The sequence below is a fragment of the Felis catus genome, chromosome A3, assembly GCF_018350175.1.
Source record: "Felis catus isolate Fca126 chromosome A3, F.catus_Fca126_mat1.0, whole genome shotgun sequence".
Classification (NCBI taxonomy): domain Eukaryota; kingdom Metazoa; phylum Chordata; class Mammalia; order Carnivora; family Felidae; genus Felis; species Felis catus.
Genome location: NC_058370.1, coordinates 114,982,935 through 114,999,311, shown reverse-complemented (window position 1 = coordinate 114,999,311; position 16,377 = coordinate 114,982,935). Strand labels below are relative to the sequence as shown.

The window sequence follows — 16,377 nt, the reverse complement described above, 5'->3', positions numbered from 1 at the left end:
ATTCCTTCTAGGATTTTGGCTCTCAGAGTTCCAGAGCTGACAGTCGCTGCTACTGAAAGTCAGTCAGAGGACATACTGACTCTGCACATCTAAGTAGTCTAGGTTCACAATCCCTTATCTGAAACCCTGGGAACCAGGTGTGTTTCAGAATTCAGAATGCTTCAGAGTTTAGACGGGAAATGCAGCGTGTACATCATGTAACAGCCCCCGCGGGCTCCAGAGCACTCGCTCTTTAGCATTTCTAAATATAGCTGTGTGCCACTTCAGGATAGGCTTTGCTTCCAAATGAGTTTTGACACCAACCATACAATTTTCAGAGCTTTTTCTACTTTATAGTTGTAGATAACAGGCTGTGGACCTATAATAGGTAGTAATTGTTGAGTGCTTATTATGTGTCAACTCTGCTAAATGACTACAGCAAGATACAGCACATAATTCAGCAACAGCAGCATGAGGTAGATTCTCATTTTACTTCCATTTCCCAGATGATGAGACTGAGGCTTTATGAACTTGCCTAAAGATCATGCAGAGAATGGACATTGGAGCAGGACTTCATGGGTAGTTTTGCCATCAACCCCCCCCCCCAGGGAGGGTCCCTTTTGGGGGCATCTATGATGGTGGACCTAGAAAAGGCAAGTGATGCTTATGGGACCTGTGGGCTATAGGCCTGGGCAGGTTTCACCCAAGGGCATGGAGAGGTGGAGCCTCAGGTCTTATAAGCAAGAAACAAAAAAATGTCAGCCACCTTCTTGAACTAATTGAATGACAGGTTCAAGGACAAAGTTTAGCCTTGACCGTGAATGAGACACGCATGACATGGGCATCACCTGTCCTGGAGGGTCTGCATACTGCAGTGACTGGGGCAGGAGATCTGAGGTCAGACCATGGAGATACTGGGCCAAACAATTCATACAAATGCAGCACCCGGCACGGAGTTGACCCTCATTATTAGTTTCAAATGAAAGTACGTGAGACAAGAAATTGGGAGAGTAAACGGAGAATAACACAGAGAGAGGGAACCGGCCATCTGATCCTTTGGTGTTCAGGTGTCCTGTCTGAATCCTCTCCATGCTAACATCACCGCGTTGCATGGTTCTTCATTCTCAGCCATACCAGACTGAAGGCTTCAAGGGCAAGAGCAATGCCACGGAGGCCGAAGGAAGGGATGTGTACCCAGAGCGGTCCGTGGGGAGATGGCGTGGCTCCTTCTCGCTGGCTTGGGTAGAAGGAGGGGTGGAGTGGGGCAGCCCCCAGAGCCCTGACAGAGGCCTTGCGTGGCGTCTCTGAACAGCCCCGATGCAAGCGGATGGGTCATGACATCCTACAGTTCAGTCTACATACATGCCCCGGGAAATGCGTCGGCTGCCTATGAGTTTCCTCCCTGAGAAGATCTGAAATAACAGCCAGTCCTTACAGAGAAAAGTTTGCCCTTCCCCCACAAAACACATGCTGTGTGTGTTTGGCCATCTGGGCCAGAAAGAGGAAAGTGTAACTATGTGTGGTTGTGGATGTTAAACAGACATATTGTGATCATTTCTCACTTTCTCTCTCTCTCTCTCTCTCTCTCTCTCTCTCTCTCTCTCTCTCTCATCATTATGTTGCACACCTGAAACTTACATAATGTTACATGTCAACTATCTCTCAATTAAAAATTTTTAAAATAAAGTTACACTAGCATCATAAAAAGAAAGAAAAAGCAAGGCCTTCAACTTGATCAAGAAAAAGAAAATAATCCCGATTTAGGAGAAAAAAAAAAACTAAGTAGGATAAATGAGGCACTGACCTCTAGCTTGAACACAAATGAAATTACCCAACCACACACACGCACATGCACAAAGTGGACACCTGGGGGAGCATGAGCGGTGGCCACTGGACTGACTGGCCCCTCAGGCCATGTAGGGCAGCCATGATTTGCCTGGGGAGTGGGATGCAAACAGGACCACACTCCTTCACTGGGGGTTTTGAGGGTCAACACTGAAGTCACCTCAGACCTGGGGCCAAATTCCACATGATGCACAAGAACACTGGCTGGAGAGCCCTCCTTTGTTCCATGAACTCACAGCCAGGCACAAGCACCGGCTGAAGTGCACTGGAGAACAAAAAGTCTCACAAAGACAGGGTGTTTGACCATTCACCACCAGATTCACCATTCACGATCACATCCCCAGGAAAGGACCCCATTCATGATCATGTCCCCAGGGAAGGACGGCATTTGGCAAACGCTAGGTGCTTGATAAACGTTTGAGTGGATAAATGAAAAGAACATGCACATTTTGGACATCACAATAGAGTCTCGGCTTTCGCAGAGGGGCTGGCCCATCTCACTCTACCCATCCTGGCCACAGGCTCCTCCAGGCCAGTGTGGAGCTCATCTGAGCACCACGCCTGATGCCTGAGGCCAAAAAGAAAGTGAGCGGAAGCCAGAGGAGTCTGCCCTGACTGGCTGGTCTGACATTGCTGTGAGCAGTGGCCTGTCAACCCCTTATTTAAAGCTCACAATGTCTGCTCTTGTTGCACAGACAGACCTGCCATTAGGAGCTTTCCAGACCAAACCTCGGCTGCTCTGTTGAGCAGTAATTAAATCAGCAGACTGTGATGCCTGCTTTCTGTTCTTTTCACACCCTTGGGGGCTGCCACGTGGCCTGGTGTAGCTATAGCTGGGGCTGGAATGAAAGCTCACATACAGAGTCAGCAACGGGCTATTGATATCAGCCAGGAATAAGTACCCACTTCCTGAGTATTTACTGGGTAGTCCTATGCACCAGGGGCCAGGCTGGCATCACCATCTCTCAGGTCCCTCCTTAAGTGACCCAGAGTGCAGCAATTTCCCCCGGGGCTGAGGAAAGCACAGCACACCCACAAGAGACATTCTGGAAATACCTGCAGACTTGGCAGGGGCAGAGGTGGGTGACAGCTCAGGTCCAAAGCCAGGCCCATGAGAGACTCTGCTGCTGGGTTCCCCTCTCTCCCTGGCACAGCTAGGGGAGCCCCTGGACAGAGTCCTGGGTTTGGAGCATCAGGAATAGAAAGGAGAAGCCTCTGAACTCCCAGGTACCCATCAGAATGGAGGCCAGTGTGTTACCTTCCTCTCTCAGGGTTCCTGTGGCCTTCTCTAAATACACACAACGCAGGGGCTCCCGGGTGGCTCAGTCAGTTAAGTGTCCGACTTTGGCTTAGGTCATGATCTCATGGTCTGTGAGTTTGAGCCCTGCATCAGGCTCTGTGCTGACAGCTCAGAGCCTGGAAACTGCTTCAGATTCTGTGTCTCCCTCTCTCTACCCTACCCTGCCACTTTCTCTCAAAAATAAGTTAACCTTTAAAAAAATACACACAGCCTGGAATTTCTGCTCCACTGAGGGTCTAGGAATAAGAGAAAACCCACAGAGCTCCCCCTAAGCCCTTTCCCATTCCAGGTCACATGAATGCTCCATGACTGAAAATATCCAGAGCTCTTAAAGGGTCACCTTCCTCACCAGGGCCCTAACACAGAGCAGCCCCTAGAAGAGGAAGCGAGGCTGCAGCCACTGCCACAGGGCCTTTAGGCCTTGCTCTGAGGGCCTTTGGTGAGGAGACTGCAAACAGAAGTGTTTCTGGGGCTTGGAAGGTCCTAGAAGACATGATACAGGAGGCCTGTTGATTCTTTTTTTTTTTTTAACGTTTATTTATTTTTGAGACAGAGAGAGACAGAGCATGAACGGGGGAGGGTCAGAGAGAGAGAGGGAGGCACAGAATCTGAAACAGGCTCCAGGCTTTGAGCTGTCAGCACAGAGCCCGACGCGGGGCTTGAACTCACGAACTGCGAGATCATGACCTGAGCCAAAGTTGGACGCTCAACCGATTGAGCCACCCAGGCGCCCCTGTTGATTCTTACTTAGAAAGAAACCCGACTAAGTTCTGTGTATTTCCCCGATAGCTGTAAAGTCCAATGAAGTAAAAACAGAAAAGCCTATGTGACCACCAAGTCGGGAAGTTGGTAAGTTTGCTTCCCCGATGCCTCCTCCACGACTCCAGCTTCCAGGACCTTCCTTGCCTTTTCGGGATGAGGACAGCCCGGGTCTGTGTGTAGGGGAGAGCCAGCCCTGTGTATAGGAGAGGGGCTGAGGCAAAGGAAAGTTTCCACCCTGGAGGGAGCAGGCTGTGGTCCAAGCCTACACCCCACAGCTGGTATGTGTGTGTGTGTGTGTGTGTGTGTGTGTGTGTGTGTGTGTGTGTACATGTATGGAGGGGGCTAAAGTCTACACCCCACCTCTAGGATGTGTGTTTGTGGCCAGGTCGGGGGCGGGAGGTCCAAGTCTATAGCCTAATGATGTGTGAGTGTGAATGTGTGAGAGAGAGTGTGTGCGTGCATGTGTGTGTGTGTGTGTGTGTGAAGGGAAGAGAGGGAGAGAGAGAATAGGTGGGGATACACAGATACACAGAAAGGCAGCCATGGACTTGGTAAAGGGTGTCCTGGGGAGGGTGCTGGCTCAGCACTATAACGCCGTTTGGGTGGCACTTCTGGCCCTTCAGATGGGTGCACTCTGGCCAGCCTGCTCCTCACAGCCCCCACCCCCTGATCTGCAAAACAGTCACTTCCTTCCTGAGCTGTAGAGATCAAACGAGATCTTCAATATTATATTTGGAAGTGCATTTGGAACTGCAAAGGTCTCTGCAAAAACTAAAGAATATCGTTCAGCAAATGGCTGGTGAACTGTGTTCCCTAACTGTACTCGTGGCTAATGCTGGATACGCATGCCCTAGTGTTGGATAAAACAGACATCTGTCTGATCACCCTAAATGCATCCACCATCCTCCTCACCTGCTTCTCCTTGAAACTCACGTAAGATAATGAACATGTGAGTGCTCTGAACATCATGCTGGTACACACAGGTATGAAGCACTTCGTGTGCACGTGGGGGTGGGGGTGAGCTGTGCTGGAGCCAAGAGAGAAGACCAGCTTCCATCCTTTCTCTGCCATTTACAACTCAGTGCCCTTGAGCAAATCACTTAACTTTACCTCTGTTAAACAAGAATGGTGACCCATGCTTTGCTTTCCTTACAGAGCCTTTGTTCTTTGGTGTGTGTGTGTGTGTGTGTGTGTGTGTGTGTGTGTGTGTGTGTGTATGAACATATGTATTTGGAAGCATTTTGGGGTGATGCATTGAGGCCAAGAGACTTACAAAGTTCTTACCTCTGGTACGTGGAGAAGTTAGATTGAACCCAGGACATGACTCCCAAGCCCAGCCCCTTTCCATGCTATGCCAAATAGTATTTAGGAATAAAAATAACAGTAATGCTGATTATGAACAGTGATCACCATTGCTCTCTAAACCACCTCAGGCCACCTGGCACTTCTGTGTTTATTAGAACACCTCTCTGGACTGAGGTGGCACGGCTCGGTCAAGACACGAAGGTCTCTATCTCAGACCCCACTCATCACTCCTTCCCCCACCATCCACCTTTGGACAGTGCACAACCTGCCTAACTCCACATTGGCAGCCTCAATGGTTATCACCTAAGTTTTGAGTTCCTTTTCCACAGCAGGGTGGCTGTGCACTCAATATTTTACTGTCTCGCAGGTTGTCCCCCCACCGCCCCATAGAACAGTGAAATCATTGAGCTAGAGTGTAGATTTTGGCCAAGAAAGAGAGGTGCCAGACTGACAGACATGGAATCCTACAGACATGGCCAGCAGCCTCCATCTTTCCTGAGTGAACAGGGAAGGGGGCATGACCTAGAAGCAAAGGGAAGAAAGACAAGGAGGAGGGGAAGACCAATGTAGTCAGGATTTATTTCAGGCACATTTCAGCCCACAGAGGAGGAGAAGGCATTGTCAAACTTCCCTCCAAAGAGGGGACACAGAAAGAAGGGAGTCCTGAATGTTCCCGGTGTTTCCAAAGAGCCTCTCCATCCCTGTTGCAAGTTTCCCCCCACAAAACCAGGAGGTCTGGCCAGCCCAGAATCACATTATCTTCACAGGAAAAACTGAGCCTTCTCTGGTGAGAAGTGAAGGGAGCCCAGTTACATCCCTGATCCCTTCTCTGCATTTATCACACACCCCTTTATTCAGGGTGTGGACCAGTGACAAAGCTGTTTTTTGTGCATCTTGCCTTGGTGGAGACATGACCCAAGTCCTGGACTCACAGGGCTCCATCCACTTTCAGCAGCTGATGGAATAACTCAACATGGAGCAATGTAGTACGTGGGAGGTGGAGGCAATCAGTCAAGACACTACTTTGTGTTTCGAGGCCAACTGAGTTTCTAGATCAGAGGGTCAAAGTGTTATCTGATAAGAACAGAGTTTTGAATCCGTTGACATAGATTCAAGTTCCCACTCAGCTACTCCCCCATCAAGTTGGTGACTCAAGTGAGTTGGCTAGGCGTTCTGAGCCTACTTCCTTATCTGGAAAATGGAATTAATCGCCACATCATGGAATCACAGTGAAAAATAAAACTACTTGTGAGGTACAAAAGACTATAGTGAGGTGGGATAGCATGAAGGTGAAGGATATGGTACAGAACAACCTTGGTTTGTGAGCATAATTCATTCCAGAAGCATGCCTGTAATCCAAAGCATTTGTTTATCAAACCGAATTTCAAGAACCATCGATGCAGTTGTGATCATGTGACATTTGGCATCATGTACTACTCATATTACAAGACATCCCTCATTTATCAAGTTAAAATTTACTAGAAATGTTCGCTCATCTTACAGAACACTTGCAGAAGTTACTCACAATCCAAGGTTTTACTGTATTTGGAATTAAAGAGTCCAGCATTTGGGTCCCAGTCCCCTTGTTCACTAGTGCTATGACCTTGGACAGGTACTGAAACATTTTTTAATATGGACTTTATTTTTTAGAGCGCTCTTAGGTTCACAGAAAACTTGAATGGAAATCACAGCATTCCATATACCTCAATCCCTGCAACAGCCTCCCCCTTCAGAACAGCATATCTGTTACAATCAATGAACCCTACACCGACAAATCGTCACCCAGAGCCAATAGCCTACATCAGGGTTCATTTTGGTATTGTACATTCTGTGGATGTGGACAAATAAAAAATGATACGTATCCACCATTATAGTGTCATAGGGAATGATTTCACTGTCCTGGAAATTCTGTGTCCCACCTATTCATCCATCCCTCCCCTGAACCCCTGGCAACCACTTGTCTTTTTATTGTCTCCATCGTTTTGCCTTTTCCACAATGGGATGTAGTTGGAATCCTACAATATGTAGCCTTATCAGGTTGGCTTTTTTCACTTAGTAATATCTATTTAAGGTTTCCCCATGTCTTTTCATGAGTTGATAACTCATTTATTGTTAGCACTGAATAATATTCCACTGTTTAGCTATACCACAGTTTATTTATCTCTCCACCTACTGAAGGACATCTTGGTTGCTTCCAAGTTTTGGCAATTATGAATAAAGCTGCTATAAACATCCATGTGCAGGTTTCTGTGTGGACATAAGTTTTCAGCTCATTTGAGTAAATACTGAAGAATGCTATTGCTGGATCATATGGTTGCTCTAACTTTTCTGAGCCTCACTTTCCTCACTGGTAAAGTGGAGATAACATAGTCCTACAGAGTATTGAGATGTTTATTTGAGCTAATGCACGAGAAGCATTCACCACAGTGCCCAGCACACAGCGCTCAGCTGATGGTTGCCCTGTTCAAACACTGATGACAACACTAATAGGAGAGATGTGAATCCAAGCGTTGACTGAAGGAGAGGACATATTACTGTGTCATAATAATGGGTCGTCTGCCCATAGTCCAAGAAGGCAGAGAGTGGCAGGAAATGCTGAAAGGTCATCAGAACACACCTACCTTCATCAAGGGGGAATATGGCTGTCTACTGTGAGCTGCGAACCTGAGTCCTGCAGTCCTGAGCAGCCTGAGCTGGGAGGGGAGATGGAGAGAAACCCATGCCACTGTCCACAGGGAAGCTGTCTCAGGTTCAGCAAGTCAAGGTCCTGGAGCATCACAGGCCCTTAGACATCTGCTGGCTTCCACTGTGTGTTCCTCAACTTCCCAAGCCCGCTCTCAGGCAGCCTCCCCCTCCCCTTCTACCACCTGACTTATCTGAAACTAAGCCCTGACCATAACCAAAAGCTCAGAGGTGACAAAAACAAGTTTTTTTTTCTTTCTCTTTTTACCTACTTCCTGTGTACTCACTTCATTGTTCCCAGAATTACCAAGTCACCAGGAAGCTTTGCTAGCTCAGGTTTTTTTTTTCCTTATTGTTTCTTTTTGCTTCTCTGGAAACAAGACCTACTTGGGGTCTAGACTCATATGTAAAGTGTAAGCCGGTGGTAGTTCTTTGGCACCCACTTCTTTGCGATGTCTTTGGAGACACCAAGCGAGGGTATAGGGCTGAATGACAAAATGGGCCCCGCCGTGTGCAGTGTGGTCTCAGAAGGCCGCAAGTTCTTTTCTGCAGAAGGGATGGAAACCCTGGTCCCTGGGCCTCCAGCACTGGGCCATGCTAGCTAGAAACAATAATGGCGGTTGCGTCTTGCTGTTTGTATCTCACTCTTCCAGGCTACTATGCAATGATTAAATGGTCTGAATCAGAATCAGGCCTGAGACTTCCAGAGGGCTTTGCTTACTCAGCCACTGCCAGTAGCTCTTTACTTAACCTTCTGTCAATGGGGTCATCAGGCCATCCGCATGCCCTTCTCCCCTGCTCCCATCCCCCTCCTCCGGACAAAACTTGGGGAAAAGCAAGAAGTGCTCTGTTCTTGTTCTTGAAGCAAGGCTTTTCCCTTGGGAAGCAAAACCCTTTGGGAAGCTGGTGTTTCTGCCAGTGATGCTTACAAAGCTTGCGAGTGGAGGAGGCTGCTGGCTGAGAACCTGGTGTATGTACCACTCTAGGGACATCAGCTGAGTGTCCTCTGGCCCATCACCTCTAACATGAAGGTGTTTGACCTGATGACCTCTTTGATCTTTTCTAGATCCTATTGTAAATACTTTTCCAAGTGACCTCAGCACTATCCAGTAGAGGTTTCTGCGATGGTGGGAAAGGTCACTAAAGCTTCGCTGTCCCATAATGGCAGCCAGTGGGCCCATGTGGTCACTGAGCCCATGAAATGTGCCCAGTGCAGGCAAGCAACACCATTTATTTCATTTATTTTAATGAATTTAAATGTGAGTCGCCACAGGGGCTGGTGGCTACCATATTAGACAACACAGATCGAGGAAGCCAGATTCTGTGCCTTTCAAACCATGGGTTCCATCAGTTCTACCTGAAAACTAGACCACAAATCCACCCACTTGTCATCATTTCCAGTGAACCACCAGCATCTCTTCATCCTTGGTTTCTCTTCTCCCACTTTCACCTGCTATAATGCTTTTGCCACAGTGCAGAGTGAGAGACAGAGCATGAGAAGGGGAGGGGCAGAAGGAGAGGGAGACACAGAACTCAAAGCAGGCTCCAGGCTCCATGCTGTCAGGACAGAGCCCGATGCAGGGCCTAAACCCACGAGCTGTGAGATCACGACCTGAGCCAAAGTCAGATGCTCAATCCAACTGAGCCACCCAGGTGCCTGAGCAATTTTCTTAAAATATAAAACTGACCACAGTATTCCTTTTCTCAAAACCCTTCAACGTCCCCATAGCTATAAAACTGAAAACCCCATGAAGCCCACAGGTGCCTGCACTCTGAACACCATTCCCTCCAGGCCTTGCCTGCTCCCGCCTCCTGCCTCCCCCTTTTACCCAACATTCTAGAAGCCTTTTTGAACTCAAGTGCTTTGCACAAACTTTCACTTGGTTCTAGAGATGTGCTGCCCAATATAATGGCCACTAGACACATGTGACACATTCTCATTCTCTCTCTCTCTCTCTCTCTCTCTATATATATATATATATATTCAAATCAACTGAAATTAAATAAAATTAGAAATTCAGTTCCTTGGGGTGCCTGGGTGGCTCAATTAGTTGAGCATCTGACTTCACCTCAGGTCATGATCTCATGGCTCATGAGTTCAAGCCACGCATCAGGCTTGCTGCTGTCAGCACAGAGCCCACTTTGGATCATCTGTCTCCCTCTCTCTCTGCCCCTCTCCCACTAGTTCACTCTCTTTCTCTCTCTCTCAGAAATCAAAATAAAGCATTAAAAAAAAAGACTTCAGTTCCTCGGTCACACTAGACAGATTTCAAGTGCTCAATCATCACATGTGTCTTGTGGCTACCATGTTGGATTGCACAGATATGGAATATTTCTATCATCACAGAAAGTTCCTTTGGGAAGTATAGTTCTGGAACATTCTTCTTCACACTTGAGCTTGGCTAATTCCTACCCATCTTTCAAGTCTCAACTCAAATATCACATTCTTGCAGAGACTTTTCTGATTCCCCCAGTCTAAATTAAGAGCCCCTGCTGTCTTGCTTATGAAGCCTGTGATTTTCCTTTTTAGTTCTTGCAACTATTTGCAAAGTTAGAGTTACACGTAACTCAGTCTCAGAAAGTGTCTTTTTAATTTACCAATCAAACCCCTGCCCCTATCTCAGCACCTCACACTTAGTAGAAGCTCAATCATGCTGGGTGCATGAATAAAATACTGATAAAACATTGGCTGGAGTGGCTACAAATCATTTACTTGCTTTACGAAGCATTAGGTAAAGAGAAGAGCTCAGGAACTGTATGAGCCTGGAATGGAAACCTGACATCCATATTCATTTTAGCCAATTGGTTAACCTTGCCCAGCACCATCTCCCCACATGTAGGAGGGTATGCTAGTGCCCAGCTCAGAGCTGTGAATGAGGTAGGTAATTGGTGCTGTGCGCATTACTTTTCCTTTGCTACTTCCCCCATGACTTTCCAGTCTTCTCCATGGTGCTCTCCCTCTTCCCCTCTCTCCTCAACTTCTAAGTCTCTCATCCCTCAGCCCCACCCTCAGTGAGAGGCCCTGAGTTCTCTCTAGGCTGTCACCACTCATTGACCAACCACAACATTCTTCCCAAATAGAGAGCCCACCGTGTTTGGGCCCTTCCTCACTGCCTTCCCTGCTTCTGGCTGTAGGAACCAGCCTAACCCCTGATACACCCAAAACTCATAAAGAAACACACAGGCATGCTGGAGACATTCTCAGAATAGCAGGTGTGCACGGCACCTGGCCTAGAGTGACCCCCTCTTTTCCGGGGCATTCTCAATCATTTCCTACTTATGGACCATTTAACATTAGCATCCCTTCAAGAGCTTGTTTAAAGTGCAGATTCCTAGATCCCACTTTTAACTCCTATAATCTCTGCAAGGGGGGGGCGGGGGGCTAGAAGCTGCATTTTCAATAACCAGCTGAGGCAAGTCCATGGCTCAAGGCCAAGGCTTTGCAGTGTATAATATTTAGTCCCATGGAGTGCTGGGAGGGTTCTGGTAAATCACTCACCGACCCTCCCTTTCATTTGTATATAATTTCATTTTACATCAAAAGATTACTTAGCAAATACCTATCTAATGAGTTATTAAGTGAATTACTATTATTTGGGATTTGTAAACTCATGTTAAAAATTTACTAAGGTTTGGGGCACGTGGGTGGCTCAGTTGGTTCAGTGTCTCTTGATTTTGTCTCAAGTCATGATCCCAAGGGTTGTGGGATTGAGCCCTGAGTTGGGCTCCATGCTGAGTGTGGAGATTCTCTGTCTCCTTCTGCCCCTCTCCCCCACTCATGCTTTCTCTCTCTCTCTCTCTCTCTCTAATAAAAAAAAATTAACTTACTAAGTTTTAGGGACACCTGGGTGGCTCAGTCGGTTCAGCATCCAACTTCGGCTCAGGTCATGATCTCACCGGGTTCGTGGGTTCCACCCCACATTGGGCTCTGTGCTGACTGCTCACAGCCTGGAGCCTGCATTGGATTCTGTCTCCCTCTCTCTCTGCCCCTCCCCGACTCACGCTCTATGTATCTCTCTCAAAAATAAATTTAAAAAAAAATTTAATAAAATTTACTCAGTTTTACAGTGGACCCCAACTCACTGTTCTCCCCAGGAAGAGGGCAGCCATGCAGTACAAGGCCATCCTGTGGACTCTATGAGGCCTATGTCCAAAAAACTCACTGCAGGTCCCCAGTAGGTTTAGAAGGACTCACTATAATCAGAGGATCGCCCCCTGTTGTCATGATTTTAAATTGCTGCTCTTCTAAGCCTTTGGTAATAACTTATGGTTGGTTCATCGTTGTTGATTTAACTTATTACAGGGTGCGTGGTGAGCCCTATAGTAGTAGTGGGTACAGATATCAACACGAGCGTAGCCTATTCGTGCGTTCTCAGGAACTAGACTTTAACACGTGCAGCTTGCTGTTCAAGTATGAATAATATAAAGCTAAAGCAGATGTGTATTTCTATAATCTCTCCAAAATTTACTTTAGATTAATACTTTATTGTTGTAACCAGGTTTATTTTACAGGCAGCAGAATAAAGGGTGGGGTTGGCCGGCCTCAAGAAGAGTCATGTGACCAGCACTGCGCCCCCGCGGGGCTACGGGGCCCTTCCTTTTTGCCGGCTTTGCACCCCGTGCTACCACCTTCGGTCAGAACTGCCAAGTCCTTGGAGCCCTGCCTCGCCCCCTTAGAGTCTTTCCCCACTCGCCCCTTCCCCTAGTGCCCACCCTGCCAAGGCATAGGGTAGCAGTCCTGGATGGGGGGTTTCCTGGCACTCAGAAATACTTAGAAGCATCCCCAGGCCTAGCTTCTTTCCCCTCTTCCCAGGGGAACCCTTGACTCTTCCCCATCCTGCATAGGGAATCACAGAGCACAGCAGCAGCCTGATATCCCTGGCAAAGTTTTAGGAATGGTTCCCACATGTTCACTCCCTGTCCTTCGTCAGACCCGGTGCTCGGCTGTCTTATACAGGATCTTAAACCTGCACCACAGCACCCCCCTGCAAGGCGGGCTTTGTCTCCTTTGTGCAGATGAGGGCTGAGGGTCAGAGCCCACTACACTGAGCCTCTCACCAGGGATCCCCTCACTTGGATACCGAGGAGGTCAGCCCCTCCTGGGCCTTCCTTCCTGTTTGTACTCCGCCTTAAACCATTTGTTCCCTTGCACAAAAATTGCAAGATCCTGCTGGTTTGCAAACGTAGAACCCTTAATTTTTTTGTTAAATATTGAGGATCATTTATATGCAGTGAAATACATAGCCCTTAAGTGCACCATTCCGTGAGTTTTAATAGATGCAAAACGCACACCCCATTTAACAGACAGAATGTTTCCATGGCCCCAGAAAGATCCCTGTGCGGTCTCCCACTCAGACCTTCCATTTTGCTCAGGCAGCTGGAGGCAGGGGAGGAGAAAACAGGGTAGCAGGAGTTGGAAGCAGCCAAGGAAGCACAAATATTGTCACTGTCCTAGTTACAGCCTGCAGCCACGGTTTGTTCATCCTCCCTACAGCCTGTTAAAGCAACATGCCTTTGCTGTTTTCTTCCCTTTCCTTCCAAGGGAAACAACTTCCAAGAGACCTCCTGGGAAGCTCGGCTGAGTCTCCCTAGAGGCCCCCTCTCACCAGGACTCAGGGCCTGCCCAGCCCCCCACACCTGCGTCAGGTTCCCCCCCCCCCCCCGCACCTGAGCTCCCACTGCCCTCCGTAGCCCTCAGCCCCTGCTCCATGCCCCTCCTCCTGCCACAGCTCCAGGGTCCCAGGCAGAACCCTCGGGTGCAGCTGGATCAAGTTAACAACAAACCACACACCTGGGCACAGCCGAGAGGCCTGGGTGAAGAAACTGGGAAAGGGGCCACGCACCCTACAGCTGGGACCACACCCAGGCCCCCCTCTGCAGTCCCGCCGAGGGTCTGCTGACATCCTGGTCAACATGCCCCGTAAAAACAATTCTTGTCGTGTTCATCTCAGAGTTGTTTATGATAGTAAAGCAACTTGGGAGGGAGCCAAATGTCAACATCGGGGAACGCAGTAAACAAACTGTGGTGCCACCCATACAATAGAAAACCACATAGCCATTAAAAATAACATTGAGGGAGAATATTAATAGACATGGAAAGCTGAGTGCATGCATTACTAACTTTTAAAGGCATCTCACAAAGCATTAGCATTAGCATCTCACATAGCAACAGTTCTGAGAGTTTCGGGTGATGGGTGATTATTACGTTCTTCTGATTCGCCACTACTTTGTGCAACGGATATGTAATAATATGTAAAAGTTACTTACTGAAGGCGCCCAGCTTTTACACGGTTAAATCGCGAGGAAGGAAGTCTGCGCAGGAAGCGTAGAAGCGCTACCACAGCAATTTCACCCGCGGTGCTGATGCAATGGCACGTCACTCTCCAGGCCCTCGGGGGTCTGTGGCTGCCTTACTCTCGTTCAGAAGGTCTGACTCTACCCAAGAGCTTGCCCACGTATCTCATCATTTGGAGGAAGCTGGCCATTTTATACTCTAGAAAAGCCAGCTGTTCTCACTCTCCTTGCACGTGGTCTCCTGCCTCCACGGTTTGTCCTCTCCATTCCCTCTGCACGAGGAACCCTCTGACGTGGCCCAGCATGTGTAAATTCTAACCATCAGGGGTAGGCACCAGGTGATGGTGCTCCAAAGATGCCCACGGCCTAATTCCAGGATCCTGTAAACATGTTAGTTACCTTGCATGGCAAAGGGGACTCTGCAGGTGCAATGTAGGTTACAGACCTGAAAACAGGGAGCGTTGCCTAGACTCTCCAGGTGGAGATATGATCACGGGAGCCCTTAAGAGCAGAGAACTTTCTCCAGCTGGGGTCAGAAGAGATGTAGCAGAAGGAGAGATTAAAAGCCTGAGAGGGACTCACCTCCCACTGCTGAAGAGGGTGACATATAAAACACAGGGGGGAATGTGGTGGCCTCTAGGAGCAAAGACAGGCCCCCAGATGACAGCTGGCAGGGATATGGGACCTCGGTCCTGTTGCCACAAGGAACTAAGCAACCTGAGATTCATCCCTAGGGGCTCCAGAACGGAATGCAGCCCTCCCAACACCTTGATTTTGACCTTGTGAAACTAAGCAAGGGACCCAGAGGAGCCTCACTGTACTCGCACTTCTGACCTATAGAACTTCAGGACAGTAACTCTCTTAGCAGCTTTCAAACAGGCTATGCAGTATTGTTCACAATAGCCCCATGCTGTACCTTACAAGGTGTTGTGTCCGTGCACTAAACTTGTGGTAATTTGTTAGGCTAACAATGGAAAGCTAACACACCATCCTTGAGCACCAGTACAAACACCACTTCCATGAAGCCTTCTCTGGTTTCTCCATCTATAAATGAGTGTGTCCCCTCTGAATCCTGAAAGCATTCTGCTGCTCCTGAGTTTCTTCAGCCATTATCATGGTCCACCTATATAAAGGTTATTTACATACATGTCCTGTCTCTCCTACCAGACTGTGTGCTACTTGGGGCCGTATCTGAGGCTTCCTCATCTTTATTTTCCTTCCAGGGCATAGCACATACCTCGTAGGTAAACACTGTTAAATTTTTGCTGGAAGGATGTCCCATGACCTCTATGGGTGGCTATTGTTTAATAAAATGAATTGCTGTGGTAATGGACCCCAGAAATATTTGCAGATATCCAGAGAAGTAGCCGACTGATGATGGAAACTGACAGCCTAAGAAAACCCAGAATGTGCAGAAATAGGATATGCTAATTTTTGGATGCTTGGAATCTGAGCGCTCTGGCAGTTGGCTCTGAGATGTAAATTCGTACACAAAATAAATAGGAAAGTTGGGATCTAAAATGTTTTAGAATATAACCTCTTAAAACATTCAACTTCTGGCAACATGAAGTTTTAATTAAAGGAATGTTCTTCTGCTGCTTCAAATGGATATAAATGTAGAAAATGTAAAATCATTTAGCACCCAGCTGAGCTCAAAAGAGAGAAGGGGAAATCCCCAAGTTCTGGAAAAGAAAAGGGAACTCAAAGTCAGAATGTCGAGAGCAAGAGCTCCAAAAAGAGATTCCTAACCCAGTTGGTGCAACTACCAGATGGGGGGGCCTATGTTATCCTTGGACTCTGAGTGACTATGTAGAGTAGACCCCCACCAACATCCTTTGATGTCGACATGGGAATGAAGAAACTAAATCCCTAGCATAATAAATTAAAAGTTTCTCCATACCAGGACACCTGGGTGGCTCAGTGGGTTAAGCGTCCAACTTTGGCTCAGGTCGTTATCTCACGGTTTGTGAGTTCGAGTCCTGCATCAGACTCTGTGCTGACATCAGAGCCTGCTTGGGATTCTCTCTCTCCCTCTCTCTGTTCCCCACCCCCAAAATAAATATATATTTATAAAAAATAAATAAAAAGTTTCTCCCTACCTAGATAATGGAACACCCTAAAATAAAATATCTTAACAGAAGAAAAGCAGCTAGAATCAGAAAAATATGCAGACAAGAATTCTTTATCCAGCAAGGCTGTCATTCAAAATA

General features: G+C 47.6%; 1 long non-coding RNA gene across 1 annotated transcript in view; it reads right to left on the bottom strand.

Annotated features, from left to right (window-relative positions):
* The window catches only part of LOC123384563, a 62,396-nt gene extending 46,253 nt beyond the window's left edge, over positions 1-16,143 (bottom strand). The window contains exon 1 of the long non-coding RNA XR_006595844.1: positions 14,141-16,143. This is a non-coding gene — a long non-coding RNA (uncharacterized LOC123384563). The remainder of the gene's footprint in view (positions 1-14,140) is intronic.
* Between the last annotated feature and the right edge of the window lie 234 nt (positions 16,144-16,377).